The sequence below is a fragment of the Epinephelus moara genome, chromosome 3 (genome assembly GCF_006386435.1).
Source record: "Epinephelus moara isolate mb chromosome 3, YSFRI_EMoa_1.0, whole genome shotgun sequence".
In the NCBI taxonomy this organism is placed as follows: Eukaryota; Metazoa; Chordata; class Actinopteri; order Perciformes; family Serranidae; genus Epinephelus; species Epinephelus moara.
In genome coordinates, this window is record NC_065508.1 from 37,037,492 (window position 1) to 37,052,495 (window position 15,004).

The window sequence follows — 15,004 nt, forward strand, 5'->3', positions numbered from 1 at the left end:
ACTGTTTATACATTTTCCTATGAAAAGCAATGCATCCAAAATTTGTACATATCTCACAAAATTGCGAGCCAGTAATTTGTGCATAACTCACATATTTTGAAAGGCTGCAATCACATGACAGGAGCAAACAAGATCGTGGTCCTGAGTAGGGATGCACGATATTGAATTTTTCGCCGATATCCGAAAAACTGATATGTAACAACTCATTTAGCCGATAACCAATATCGATATATATCCACTTTTTTCCCCACCTAATTTTAGTAATCATCAAGTCTCTTCTGTGGTGGATTTAAAATCATATTACCGTATGTATGCATACCCTTATAATGATGGCCCACCAGCAGATGGAGACCTAGAAATGCAATACTTAATCAATCAATCAATCAAATTTATCTATAAAGCCCAATATCAGAAATCACAATTTGCCTCAGAGGGCTTTACAGCATACGACATCATTTTGCCCTTTGGTCCCTCACAGCAGATCAGGAAAAATTCCCCAAAACTTAACTTACTTAACAATGTATGTCATATTAATTCACTGTGCAAATTAAGGAAGAGCATGTTGGCTTATTCTGATAATTCATTCTAAAGCCAATATTGGCTGATATCAATGACATACCGATATAATCGGCATGTTGGCCGATTCTTATATTTCATTTTAAAACCAATGATGTGCCAATATTATAGTGCATACCTCATCCTGAGCAGTCCAGTAAAGAGGCAGGGTGGGATGATGGATAGGTCACAAAATGAGACTTTCCCCACAAGACCGGTGTTCAGAACCGTGTGAACTGAGAGTGAACTTGGAGTCACTTTAAGGTACGTCCTCACCATGTTTCTTTTCACTTAACCTAACTACATTATTTTTACTTACCTAAACCTAACAATTAACTTTACATTAATTACGCAATTTTAAGTTAAGGACATAACAATATACGTGGGGCACTAATTCGTAGTAGGGATGCACCGAATATTCGGTAACCGAATATATTCGGCCGAATATTGCAAAAAAACACATATTCTGTGTTCGGTGGAATAAGTGAAAAGCAAGGCCGAATAATAGCAGCTTGTTTTTATGACGCAATCAAACAGCGTGTGGTGACGGACAGAGTAAAATGTCGGCAGTGTGGCAATATTTCAAAATGTTGGAGAGTGATAGAAGAAAAGCGGTTTGCAAAGAATGTGTTCGTAACTGTTCTTAACTTGTCAGAGGAGGAGGGTGGTTGATTTTTATTTTATCTATTTATTTTATTTTGATCCCCCCTATGTTAATCACTTACTGATGCCGTTTTTGAAGTACGAATAAGTCAATAAGTAATTTATTCCATTGAAATATCATTGATGTATTATAGAAAAGTGATTCATCCTTTAATAAATGACAAAAGGCACATCTGCCTCATTTTTGCTGTGGTATCGTGATTCTAATCAGAACCGTGATACTTTCACTGGTATCATACCGTGGGTCCCAATTTTGGCACCGTGACAACACTAATCTGGAGGGGTTCATCTGCAAAAACTAATGAAAAACTAAAAAACAGCATTCGGCATTCGGCATTCGGTATTTGGTATTCGGCCAAGCGTTTAATTTTATTCGGCTTTGGCCACAAATTTTCTTTTCAGTGCATCCCTAATTCATAGGATATCATATGAACAGTTGTATGAGAATATGTTGCAATGTTCAGCCCAGATTATCTGGTAGTTCTCTATGTTGCAATGTTCAGCCCAGATTATCTGGTAGTTCTCTGGTAATAATTTCAGACATGTTTGATATTTAGGATTTTATATTTGGATTACAATCATGATTACATAAGTAGTTGATGGTGCTGCCAAGCAATGGTAAACACTGGAGCCCTTGAGGCTATTGCTAGTTAGCATACTACTGTTGACAGATTTTAAAACTGACTGTTAAAATCTCACTCTCAGTTTTGTCATCCACACTCATTTAGCCTTCTGCTTTTTTTCTTACTGAAAAGCATTGTTAACATTGCAGCAAGTTGTTGCACCACATCAGCCTCTGTTTCATTTACATCTGCTTCCCTATGAAATCACGTGAGAGAGTTCACTTCAGCGGCTTCTTCTGGCACAATAATCTTAATACTATCCTGTTAGTGTGTCATTATTTTCAAATCTTGTTTTGTGTACATTTTTGATTTTAGAGAGAAAAACATCTGTGTAGTTTCTCCTTATGTGCTTGATGCAACCCGATTTTAAAATCTGAGGATTTTAAAACTCCTGTAGTCTGAGTCCAGTTTTGGGCAACTAAAACACTTGGTGATGCTCAGGGAAAGATCGTAGTTCTTCTTAATAAGCACTAATGTTAATTGCAGGTTTGCTACGAGATGCAAACTCGAGTCTGTGTGAAAGTCAGATGCACCACACATCCACCTACCACCCCGACCTCCAAATTGGTACTTTCCGCCTTGCTGCATAAGGGACACAGTACTTCAAATGTTGCTACAGAGTGTTGCACTGGATGAAAACTATGAGGTGCAGAATCATCCATCATGGATCCTATGTTCCAATTCCTAAATCTTAAGAATACAGAGCTGTGTCAAAAGTGTAACATCCATTCCTCAACACTGTGTATGTCAAGATTCCCTTGAGAAATAAGTATTTAATCTACAGTTGATCCTGTGAAGCTAACCAGCACTATGAGACTGTTTTTACTGGGTAGCTGCAGATACTGATGAATATAGAAGCACCGTTTGGTAGAGGTTTTTACATATCCAAAGTTTTAGACACGATCCAACACTGAACTGTGAAAAAATCCTACCCACACCTGAAGAGCATCAATTATGTTATTTTTAAGACAAAGAGACCCGAGATCAGTCAGTTCCGACCCAGTGATGGTTAGACCAAATTCAAAATGCAGCTGACTCAAAAAGACCAAAACAGCAAAAGAACGAGAAACACTGATGACAGCTTAATGCTACAAGAGAAAACACATTTTTCTCCTGCAATGATTATGATTCACACGTGGATAACCCAAATCATCCAGTTATCTGACAAAATGACACAGAGACTCAAGACACACCTGATGAAATTGGACATAATATGGGCCGAGGCCAACTTGGGTTCCAGGTTGAATTACTAGTAACCCAGTGGGCTCCTTAAGACCTCTGTGCTGCAAAAATGGTGGTGTCTCGCTGAGTAAATGAAAACCAGGACAACTAGGTGTAGTTGCAAAGTGGTCACTACATGAAGGCACAAACTAGGCTTGCACCGATTTATCTGCAGTGCTCGGAATTGGGCCGGTTTTCACGTGACTGGCCGTGACCTGCGACCGGCCGGTGAGTCTAAAATATGGAGATTTAAAACGCCGGTCAAATTCCCAGCGCACCACATGATTGACATCCTGTAACATCAGCAGCGCACACACACGCACATGTGCAACTCATGGCTTGGGCAATGTGAGGAAGTGAAACATGGGTGGCTTCTCGCCCTTAATCATTCACGCACGCACACACATCAAAAGAGAGAAGGAGAAAGTTAATTGTCCGTGTTAAACGTAACTGTGGAGCTCTCACTGCTGCACTGTGCCGCTTGAAACTGATGAGGCGCGTGTCCGCGTGCTTACTGGTGGGCGCGTCCTAAAGACCTGTGTGAATTTTCCACAGGAGATATTTTTACATTTTGTCTATTCAAGAAATTACCCACAAATGCTATACACCAAGAATTATTATTGTATTTATCTATGCCTTTATTTATGTATGCCTTTTTTACTTATTATTATTATTATTATTATTTTAATACTGTATCTGAAGTTATATTTGAGCAAAAAGGAAAATGTTTCTTAACCTGTGTCACTGTTTTTGTTTGTTTGTTTGTTTGAGATGATTATTGAAAGCTGGCTGTATCTTGGTTAAAATGTTCTAATAAAGGAAAGATAGAAAATATTGCAATATCTTGTGTGCTGTAAAGTGGTTTGAAAAAAATGAAATCGGAATCGACCAAAATCGGAATCAGCCATCCAAACACTGCAAATCGGAAATCGGTATCAGCCCAAAAAATTGTAATCGGTGAAAGTCTAGCACAAACACCAGTAGTTTCAATAGTAGCTCTGCATCTTACGAAAAGAACCATGACTCAAGCTCATAGATTAATTAAAAGAAGAAAAAACAGAGAAAGGCTTTAAGGTAATCCTAAATCTTCATCAGGCTTTAAGATTAAAACAAAAATCTGAATAATTTTTCATTCAGCAGGAATGTCCACAACATTTTCAGCTCTTCAAATCAATTTGCAATTAGTTGCAAACATGGGAGAGCAGAGGACATTAAAGTCCTTTGGCTTATTTCAGTCTGAACCATAGGGACACTCAGTAATATCAAAATGCTCCAAGACAGCAATTTCCACCTAATTTCTAATATCATTGTCTCTGGAAGGACTCAGGTGGAGGCTGATATGGGCAGCAACAACAAACAACAAGACAATTCTAGCAAACAATTCCTCATGCATGATGTAACCCTTAATCACCATATTGGGTGTGTACCCCAATAAGAACTGGTTGTGATCTCTAAAATAGCTCTCTGTCTCATGATCTGTTTTGGGGCATTTCTAAATAGAGCAAGTATTCTGACAGCATTGCTAGCTGATGCATTAACTAAACTCATCACAGCACACTACACACTAGTAGTTATCACTGCTATAGAAATACGAACACCTATTTATCTTGATTGAGGAATACTGTAAAACTTCAATTAGTAGCCCTTATTATTAGCTATTGGCCATTAGCTATTATTTGCTTACATCACTCAATTCAACAGGCTTACATTAGGGACACACATCTGAACTAAGCACAAGGAGTAAGGAAATTTGTGTTTGGTAGATTATTTCTTTGTTGTAACAATGCTTTTGGCATTCAATCTTATACCGCTGGAAAGCCTGTTCATTTCCATTTTAAATGGTGCACATTTGTAAGGAACATGCATTTGTGGGATGAGCAGCAGAGCTGAGTATGTGGGTTATGCCCATGAAAAATTTGCCAAATCTTCTCTGCCAACAGCTTTTTTTTTTTTTTTTTGCTGTTGACTCTTGTTTGGTTTTGTTTGGTGGATTGGATGATTGAAGTCTGAAAAAACAAGACATATTGGCAATTTCACAATTTATTCATTTACCAAACAGGAGCCTCAGTAGCGTGTGGAAGAACCATACACAGCCACAACAGCCTGGCACCTCCTCCTTATGCTGGTCACCAGCCTGGTCACACACTGCTGTGGGATGGCATCCCATTCTTCAACCAGCATATGTCACAAGTCAGCCAACGTGATTGTGTTGGTCACTCTGGCACGAACAGCACGCCAAAGCTGATCACACAAGTGCTCAGTGGGGTTGAGGTCAGGACTGCTGGCAGGCCAGTCCATCCTCTCCACTCCCAAATTCTGGAGGTAGTCTCTGATAAACCCTGCTCTGTGGGGGTGAGCGTTGTCATCTTGGAGGATAGAGCAACCCACATACTCAGCTCTGCTGCTCATCCCACAAATGCATGTTCCATACAAATGTGGCACCATTTAAAAGGGAAATAAACAGGCTTTCCAGTGGTATAAGATTCATTGCCAAGAAGCATTGTTACAACAAAGAAATAATCTACCAAACACAAATTTCCTTATTTTTTGTCCTTAGCTTATATGGGACAGGCCTTAAATTCCTATTACACAAAACTATTGTACAGCAAAGATGGGAAATACAATCAAATAGTTTAACAGAACCAGTATGAGTATTACTTGTATAAAAAAAATAAATAAATAAAAATTAGGCTTTGAATAACATAATGTGTTATGTTATGACATTTGTTTAGGTTAAGGATAAAACCACTTTATCCTGTTAAAACAATATCATAGTATGTCATAATTAGTTTTTATGAAAAATACTTTTGATTCTTTTGATCAGTGGACCCTTACGGACTAAAGGAATATAAATAACTTACCGGGTAATCAAGAAATGGACACATATTCTGACTTGATGACAGCTTCAGAGGTAAGGAGTCACCACTTGTTTTTTTGTCATGCTGGTAAATCTGAATGACTTAGGGTCCTCTCTGGTGCTCATGGTTTCAGTAAAATGAAATCAACCAAGCAAACGATATGTAAGATCTCCATATTCATATTTGTATGTGCAATCTAAACAGCTTACTCACATTAGCTCAAGTGGGGACTCAACAATCTGGTACAGGCCTTTATTTGTCAAAATGTGTAGCCATACCAGGATAGTGAAAGAGACTGGGCGTTAAATTGGGACTGGGCTTTAAGTGAAGTTTTACTGTAATGTTAGTGCCGAGACAACTTTTCTATAGCAGCAATTAGTTCCCTAAAATGGTAACATTTCATGGAGTAATCAACTTGTCTGACACATCAAGCTCATTTGTTTGTAATTTGCTTATTTACCTGTCTTCATATGTTCTTCAAATGTGAACACAACATTACCATGAAACATCCACTTGTCAAGCCAGATAAACCAAACCTGCACTGATATCACTGCATCAGTGCCTATAATTTACTTCAAAGCAAAACACTACACGGTTACCTCACTGCCTCAGTGACTCAACAGCAAACTCCACCTCACTGAGTGGTTTTGTGGGAACAGCTCAAGTTCCAGTCATGGGCATCTGCAAACCATTTGGGCATTTGAACATTAAGGGCTCATTCTGTCATGGCAGTACAATACAGATCCATTCCAAAGCAACATTGAAGACAGACAATTGCTTGTTAGAAACCAGTTTACTGCTTTACTCATCTCTGGAAGCACCAGGTATTGGAAATTAAAGGTTGCCAGCATTCATTTGGGCGTATTTACATTTGCTTTTTGGTGCCATTGCCTCACCATTTCTTGTCAAGACCACAGACAAGCAGACATGTTCAGTGTTTGAGGTCCCTTTTTCTGGTCTTATGGGCTTGTTCAGAAATTTGTGGAAAACACAATCAAGGTTGATCATTTAAAGCATTAACTCTACAGTATAAGTCATGGGTCATCCTTATGGAACACAGCACTAACATCCCAAATTCCCATCAGGTCACATTCATTTTCATCCTGGCCCAAGATGCAAATAGTGTGTTTGTTTGAAAAGTGAATCATCATTCATTAAAAAAAAAAACAAAGGTATAGACAAAAGTTGCAGCAAGAACTAAGCAACAGAAATCGAAATTCTCATTTAGCGGTTGAAGAAATGTTGAGAGAATATGCTCAAGTGATTGAAATGATTGTTTGGTTTCAACTGGCTTAAGTGAACTGCAGCAGGGTAATCGTTAGCCGTGTACTCTGGCATGGCAACGTGTTTATAGCATGAATTACATTTGATTGCGTGCTCTTAAATTAAATCAGACTGGTGCTGGCCTCTGAAAAAAAAGATTAGCTCTGCCAGATATATTGTTACTGAAAGTCAGGATGAACATTCTGTTCATGAAACACATACTTGACAATTACCCACAGTTTTTGTTAACGACACTAAACAAGCACAAGTTATTACAACCTGGCTATATTATAAGGTTTATAGGAAGGCGACTGACAACTTACAGTTGGCTTGCCCACAGCAACGCAGCAGCTTTCAATGTTGTTCTCTGCTCTGTGGCCCGATATCCAACTCTCCACACAAAGCCTGTTGACAGACGACATTTAGGCTATGCAACTTAATGAGGTCATCATTAGTACTGAAAAGGACATTAAAATGGTGACATGCAGAAAATCTGTGAAAAAAATTTAAAAGATATCCATGAAAGCAGAGATGCAGCATATCGTCTAGTTTTTACTGCTAGGATAGAAAGTCACTATATTCACCTGATATAACATCTTACAATCACAAGTTCACTGATAGTCTCTGAGGCATCAGTATCAGTGGTGAAGCAGAGGCTGTGTTCAATGAATCAGTCTGCTTCACATGCCACAAATGATATGTTTAAAGGAGCTATTCTATATTTTTCCTAAAGACAACAAATCACAAGAAAAGACCAAAAACAACAATGTGTTAGTGCACCTGTCAATTCTCCTAATCTGTCTGTAGCTCTCAGCCCCAAGACACCTGGTTATTACTGAAGACACAAATGTTTCAGACTTCACACAAATATTTAGTAGAATATTCCCTTTTTTAAAATGCTTGCCAATTTCCTAAAACAGCTTGGCACAGTAGTTTTTTTATCAAATGTTACTCAAACAGTAGGAAAGAGTGCTTTCCTGGGGACTATTTTCAGCAGCGCATTAATCCACATTTGGTTCTCTAGTGACTATTTGGGGCAGCAGGTCGGTGTATGTGGGATTGAGTCAAAATAAACCACAGTGTGTGTGTTCAGGGTAATAAAGGAGCATGAAAGCCAATGCAACAGTGTGGCTCATTGATGTGCTCTAATAGTTAGAATAGTTTTTTGGACAACAATTGAGCTCTGTGGCACAGAGAAATAAAATCAGACTTTGACACACACACACACACACACACACACACACACACAATAGGCTACTTGTGAGTATTTGATAAAATTAGAATTTAGAGAATAACACCAGCCTTATTCTTTAATAAAATGTACTTGTGGGGCAGTAAACATCCTGTGTAGTGGAGACTGAATGCCAATCATGAAGCAGAAGCTGATATAACTTGAATTCAATGCCATTTAAAGATTTTCTTAGATTTTAGGAATATAGATGCTGTTTGCAATACTCACAATGTTGTCACTGTCTCCTCCACCTCCGTGTGCATGTGTGTGACAACCATGTGTTGTATTCAGCTAGCATTAAAATGAAAGTTAGTGGTGTAGTGAGAAGAAAGATCAAAAATAAGATTTAGTGTTGACAGATTGTTAATAGATTGGTAAATTAATTTTTGTTCTCTCTGCTCCATACTGAACCTTCCATTGTAATGGCCATGTGTCCCACATTTTGTTGATTGGCTAACAGATGTTTACATCTTTTCTTGAAATATTAATGATTAAATAAAATTTCTGATTCAGAGTTTCTACTAAAATCTACCAAGTAGTTCTTTTTGGCCTGCTTGAGGTAATGTTAGGTTTTAATGTATTGGGTGAGGTTATTTTAATTCAAAAGCACTTGTTATCATAAGTAATAAGTATAATAGTAAGTAATGAGTATCATCAATGACATTACGAGCTAGATAAAAAAAATTAAAATTAAAATTAAAAAAAAAAACATTCGGTAGAATTCTGCAGATTTTCATTTTGGAGACAGCAGATTCTGTTTGAGCCATTTACACACTATTCCAGTTGTGGTGTGTTATTTAATGGTGTTATATTACAGTTTGCCTACTACATGTTACTGACACACAAATTCCTGTTAGTGGTTGACTGTATCCTCATCACAATGTTATATAGTATTTACGTCTTGTTTTGCACTACATCATTCCCACCCACTATGATAACATGTTACTTCCCAGTTTGATTGCCGATATCTGGGGACATAAAGCAAAAAGGCTAGGCAAAACAAGAGGTCAGATAACCGCACAGGTTTTGAACATTTAAGCCAATAAACTCTATTCCTCAGAAGACTGTAAAGAAGAAGCTCTGGGAAAAAAAAGCGTGAGCAGATTGTAACATTTTAAAGACATTTAAGAAACTGCTGTTTTCAAGGTCAAGAATTAACTTTCATACCGCCACCCATCCATCCATTATTCAAAATGATGTGTCCATTGCATTGTCAAACTTTGGTTGAAGGCTGAATTTTAAAAAACAGCTCTGAAAAATCAACGTCAGTAAATTAATCTCAGCTCGGATTGGTTGAGTACTTAAAGGTTTGTGGTACATTTTAATATCAGAGTTTGTATATAAATGGCCAGAAATTGAATTTAACTTCAACTAATGTCATTAACGTCTATCACTTTCATGCCATGCCACTCCCCATCACTGCAAACAAAGTGCTCCTGATTATATTTTTCAATGACACAGGTGAAAACAAGGAGGTCAAAGAGCCACTGTGACTCAAATTCCTTCGAGCAATTGACTGGCTGGCCGTGTCTGAGCCACACGGGGCATAGCGCAGAAGAGAGTTATGGCGCACATGCAAAAGATTTAAGTTCAATCAAGCATTCAGGGCTGGACACCTGATCTTTCGCTTAAAGCTCCTCCAGAACAGTGGGAGTGTGGTCGGGCCTCACAGCAGGCCGCTACCTCCAGCAATCTGCTAACACAGAGCCTCTGAAGGGTTGGTATTTATCCAGTCCTGCACAGCTCAGTGGGGACTACTGTGTGTGTGGTAGGTACTACCAGAGGCCCCAAGTGGATGGGAGGGGGGTTGGAATGAAAGCTGTGGAGATTTAGGAAGGAGAGACGAAACATTTCTTCTTTTTCAGAGTTTTATCAGTCTCCCTTGAGGTGGAGCAAGTGAGAAAACAATAAAAAGTTAATACTCTATCCCACTGACATGCACATTTTGAGAAAACTCAATTAGGAGTGTTTACATCATCTGAGATGTCGCAAATAAAGTGGTTCATTGAACATGGAATAGATAAATATCCGAAGACTGTGAGAAAATTGCAGAACCATTGTTTGAAGATTTCTGAAGAATTAGTGTTATACAAGTCACTGTTGCTCGTTGGTTTCAGCCATTTTTCACACTCTCAACTGAAAACTAGAAGAAGGAATGTGCCTGATGATTTTAATACACTTATTAACAGGAGCTATGGTACAGGAATGTATTTGATGTCAAGGGGTTTTAGAAAACCAACTTTGGTTGAAATTGTCATTTATTAAACAAATTATCCAATCTAATATACCTCACACTTTCTTTTCATTACCGTATTCTCAATTCAACTCCTCCTATCATACTATAAATGAACATTCTTTATTTAGAGGGAAATCCAGCTATAGTGTTGGTTGAACCTGGCTTTATTTCCACTAGGCTCTTTCATTACAATAAAAGATTTGGAGCTCAACCTCTGAAACAAAATAGGGAATGTTAATGATAGTAAAGACAAGCCCAAAGCCCAAGAAAAGGAGAAAGTGTTTAGGATGTAGCTTGAGTTTCCCTGCCAAACAGCCCCCTCAGACCATGGGAGATTTGGGTGAGAGCATTTCTTAGGTTTCTTTCAGCCACAAAGAAAACATTTTAGCCTCTCAGTAATCCTTCCCGAAGCCCTCCCTAAGCTCAGAGGGCCCTTCCTCCCTCGGTCATCCCTCCAGCCCCGTCTGGGATCCTAGAGGAGCGTCTCCGTATACTGAAGCACCACCATCTCCCCATGACCCCTCTGGGACCCGGCTGACCTTCCTGTTGACGTCAAAGTAAACCAGAGTGGGAGCTGGTGCAGCGAGGGGCTCCACCCAGGGGGCTGGAGGTCTAATCACTGTTTTCCTCACAAAAGCCACAGAGGAAACATTAGCATTCCTGAATCTGCCCAACATTACTCACACTGCAGCCTCCACATGTGCATACAGGTACACATATACAGCCAGTGGTAAGTAACGCAGTCAATTTACTTACTATTTCCATCCTCTGCTACCGTAATACTTCTACTCCACTAAGAAGCAAATAATGTACTTTTTACTCCCTTACATTAATCTGACAGCTATAGTTACTATGCAGATTAATATTTTACATGCAACATTTAACCATCCTCTAAACATGAAGTATTGTTACAGATCAGTTCAGTTCCATGTCGGCTTTATTGTCCCAACAGAGGACATTCTTTTTGCTGCAAGACAGCAAAAAGCAAACAAACAAAAAAAAACATACATACACAATATCACAACAGACATAATTAAAAGTGCTGGTATCATAAATCCAATAAAGTGTGCAATAAGAAGTTCATGTGGGCCCCTGCTTTTGGCCACAGACAGAGCTCCCAACTGATAGACGTACCCAACAGTATATTATCACTTATAGAGCTTAAATCAGGGGCATCAAACTTACGACCCACAGGCCAGAACTGGCCCGCCAAAGGGTCCAATCAGGCTCTCTGAATGATTTTGCACACCTAATAACAATGCACTTATGAAGGCTGAGACATGCCAGATTTCAGGAAGTTAAACAGTGAGTAGCCTACTTCATGTAAAATGCTACTTCACAGGCTTTTCATCCTGACCACAGGACAGTTCTCTAAAACAGTAAATACTTATCTTTTGCAAAATACTGTTAGTCAGCAACTTCAGTACTAAAGAATCTGTATCAGACCTCTATCTTAAAACAATATTGGTGGAGCCCTGTTGCTGAGGCACTGCAAAAACATTAAATTTGTAAATCGTTTGTAAAGGAGGGTTTATAGTTGTGCTACACCATGGCCTACGCTGTAGCCTACGCACACAGTGTTGCCACCTCCTCAGTAAGGAAAGTAGCTATTGGCTGTCCTAAAAGTCGCTAGAAGTCACTAAATGACGTCATCACCAAATTTGCATAATTGGCCATGTGCATGTAATTGTAATGGCTGCTGTAGGAGAGAGGAATAATGTCATGGTAGAGACAACAAGTGAGTAAAAAACACCCTGAATATGTTTAGAACTACAAATGAACTTTCTTTCAGTGATTTATATTAGACAAAGAAAGTTTTACATTTACATCCCGCCCTGACTGTAAACGTGATTCATCTGCATTTGTCTGTACGTGGTGGGGTGAACATCTCCTGCTCTGACTGCAGCTGGGAGGGACTGCTGTGCGAGGACTGGGCCGCCTGTGAATGCTTTGGGACGGGGGAGGGGCCCACAGCAGCACCCTCTGCTCGTTGAGAATACTAAGAACGATAAGTGCTTTCACGTTAGAGTCTCCAAAAGTCTCCAATAACACTAGGCTGTAATAACTTGTGTCGCTAGTCACTTTTTTGCAAAAGAATTGCTAGAGGGGTCTGGAAACTCGCTAAATATAGTGACAAAGTCGCTAAGTTGGCAACACTGTACGCATATGGGCTACACCGTTGTGAGCAGTTACACTTGTGCATGTAGTGCCTGTGTCGCTCTGCAATTACACCTCCAAAACTCCAGCTGGTGGTGGAGTTTCTGCAGGGTATATGCAGGAATCCTGAGGTTAATTTCAATATCTTTTTAAGACTTTTTTAAGACCTTCCAAAATAACCTTAAGACCTCATCACCACTTCAAGCTGTCGTTAGCAGCAACACATCTTTAACTTACTTAACAGTTGTAGTTTGCAATTAAATCTATGGAGCACAAACATACAACAGAACTCAGACAAGATGAGAAGGATTTTTTATTGTCTTTTGCTCCTCTGTTTGGCGCCAGGATGGGCTCTGTCATGTGATGTCACACAGGTACATGCACGGCCCCGAGTGGCAGTCCGAGTGTGCCTACCTACACATCGTTTGATTGTAATAGTCGCGAAGAGGAAAATAAATTATACAAATCTTGAATGCCAAGAAAATGTAATACTTCATAAATCACGATTAAGACTTTTTAATACTTTTTAAGGGCCTTAATTTTCCGACATTTGATTTATCAACTTTTAATACTTTTAAGACTGCGCGGACACCCTGTTCTGTTACATGATTTAAATTTGGATAGATTCAAAACACAACTAAAACACACATTAAACATGGCTTAATAGCTACAATTTCAAACACAAGTACACAAATCAGCTTCATCATAACTCGGAAAATTCACAGACAAATCACTTGTCTTTTGCTGAACACATTTTCTTCACAAATATAACATGCTAACGTTATTAGCACACGCCTATGGCAGCTTACATTGTATAAATTAGCCTAGCCGCTAGCAGATTTTTCCTCTACTCATGGCCAGGAAGAGCAGTAGCATTTAACAAAGGTAACATTACAAAATCTGATGCCATTACAGCTCAAAAGGTACTAAACACGTTTTCCCCACAAATACAACATGCTAACGTTATTAGCACAAGCCTATGACATTTCACATTGTTTACAGTTTTCCTCTACTCATATCAAGCCAGGATTAATCACACACAGGACTTAAAATGCCATTTGCCAGGGCATTATTGTCTTTGCAATTTAATATATTTGTGACATAAATGTAAATAAAAGCTTCGTTTCCACTGAGGGAAATGGTTTTCAGCTTACAAAAGAGACAGGAGGTCTGCAGTTACATTTCTGGGGTGGTGCACATCAGGCTATGGTGGCTACGTGTCTACACAAAGCCTCCGCTAAGGTACAGTGTTGATTCGACGCAGAAGTATAAATTCGGCTTAAGGCAGGGGATAACTTCCTGCTTCCTCAACAGCTTCCACTTTAGTTTGATGTAGTGATGCCAGCATTACTACAAAGGAGTGAAAATGTATGCACATGTGAGTAGTAGACTGACTGAATGTGGAAAAATGTATTTATCTTAAGACATCTCGGGCTGTTCATTATCTGTTTCACAAAAGCATACACATTTTCAGAATGTATTTCTTTACACTAAAAGAAAGGGGAAAATTTGAAGGTTTTGTTGCTTATAGGTTATTCTGCAATGGTTTTACTGGTCTAGCCCACTTGAGATCAAATTGGGCTGAACTAAAATGAGTTTAACACCCCTGGCTCAAATAATTAGCCATTTAGTCAATTAGCTCGTCAACACAATATTTATCAGCAGCTATTTAGATAACTGATGAATAGTTCTGAGAAATAGTGATGGGCATTTTTAACAAATCTTTTTCTCTCTATTTTGTTTTTGGCATTTTACCTTTAGCCTATTTGTTAGCAGACAGGATTAGGTTGAGCTGTATGCACTGCCCATTTTCAACTATTTTCTGAGTCTGTGTGTATGTCATCATCAAATGTGGTGCTGGTGGCACCTATTGTAGCGGGAACTACTACAGTATTACAGTACAGTACAGTAATATTCAAAAGTAGTTTTGAATATTTTGCCAGGTGTTCAAACTTAATAGTTGAGGCAGAGTTTGAAGATGGGTGAGGTCCACGAAAGAGGGTAAGAAGTAGGGGGTAGGAAGTAGGGAAAGGGCCGTTGCCCCTCCACTTTTTGCCTCTGGCCCACATTTGCATTGTGTTGTGGATGTATTGCAGCTGGAGTGATCCAATCACAAGATGGTCTTCAGTTGCTACAAATAAATCATTATTTGCAGCCCTAAAAATGATTTCCATACCAACTATCTGAAACATGTAAA

General features: G+C 38.9%; 1 protein-coding gene across 2 annotated transcripts in view; it reads right to left on the minus strand.

The window, feature by feature from the left end:
• The window catches only part of pknox2 (pbx/knotted 1 homeobox 2), a 165,246-nt gene that overhangs the window by 122,521 nt on the left and 27,721 nt on the right, over positions 1–15,004 (minus strand). Inside the window, exons 1-2 of one of the 2 annotated variants that reach the window (XM_050035779.1) lie at positions 10,031–10,052; positions 7,507–7,588 (exon numbers count right to left, since the gene is read on the minus strand). The gene's annotated coding sequence lies outside the window, so the exon portion shown is untranslated. Of the gene's footprint in view, positions 1–7,506; positions 7,589–10,030; positions 10,053–15,004 lie in introns of those variants that run through there. The other variant, XM_050035804.1, reaches the window with a different exon arrangement.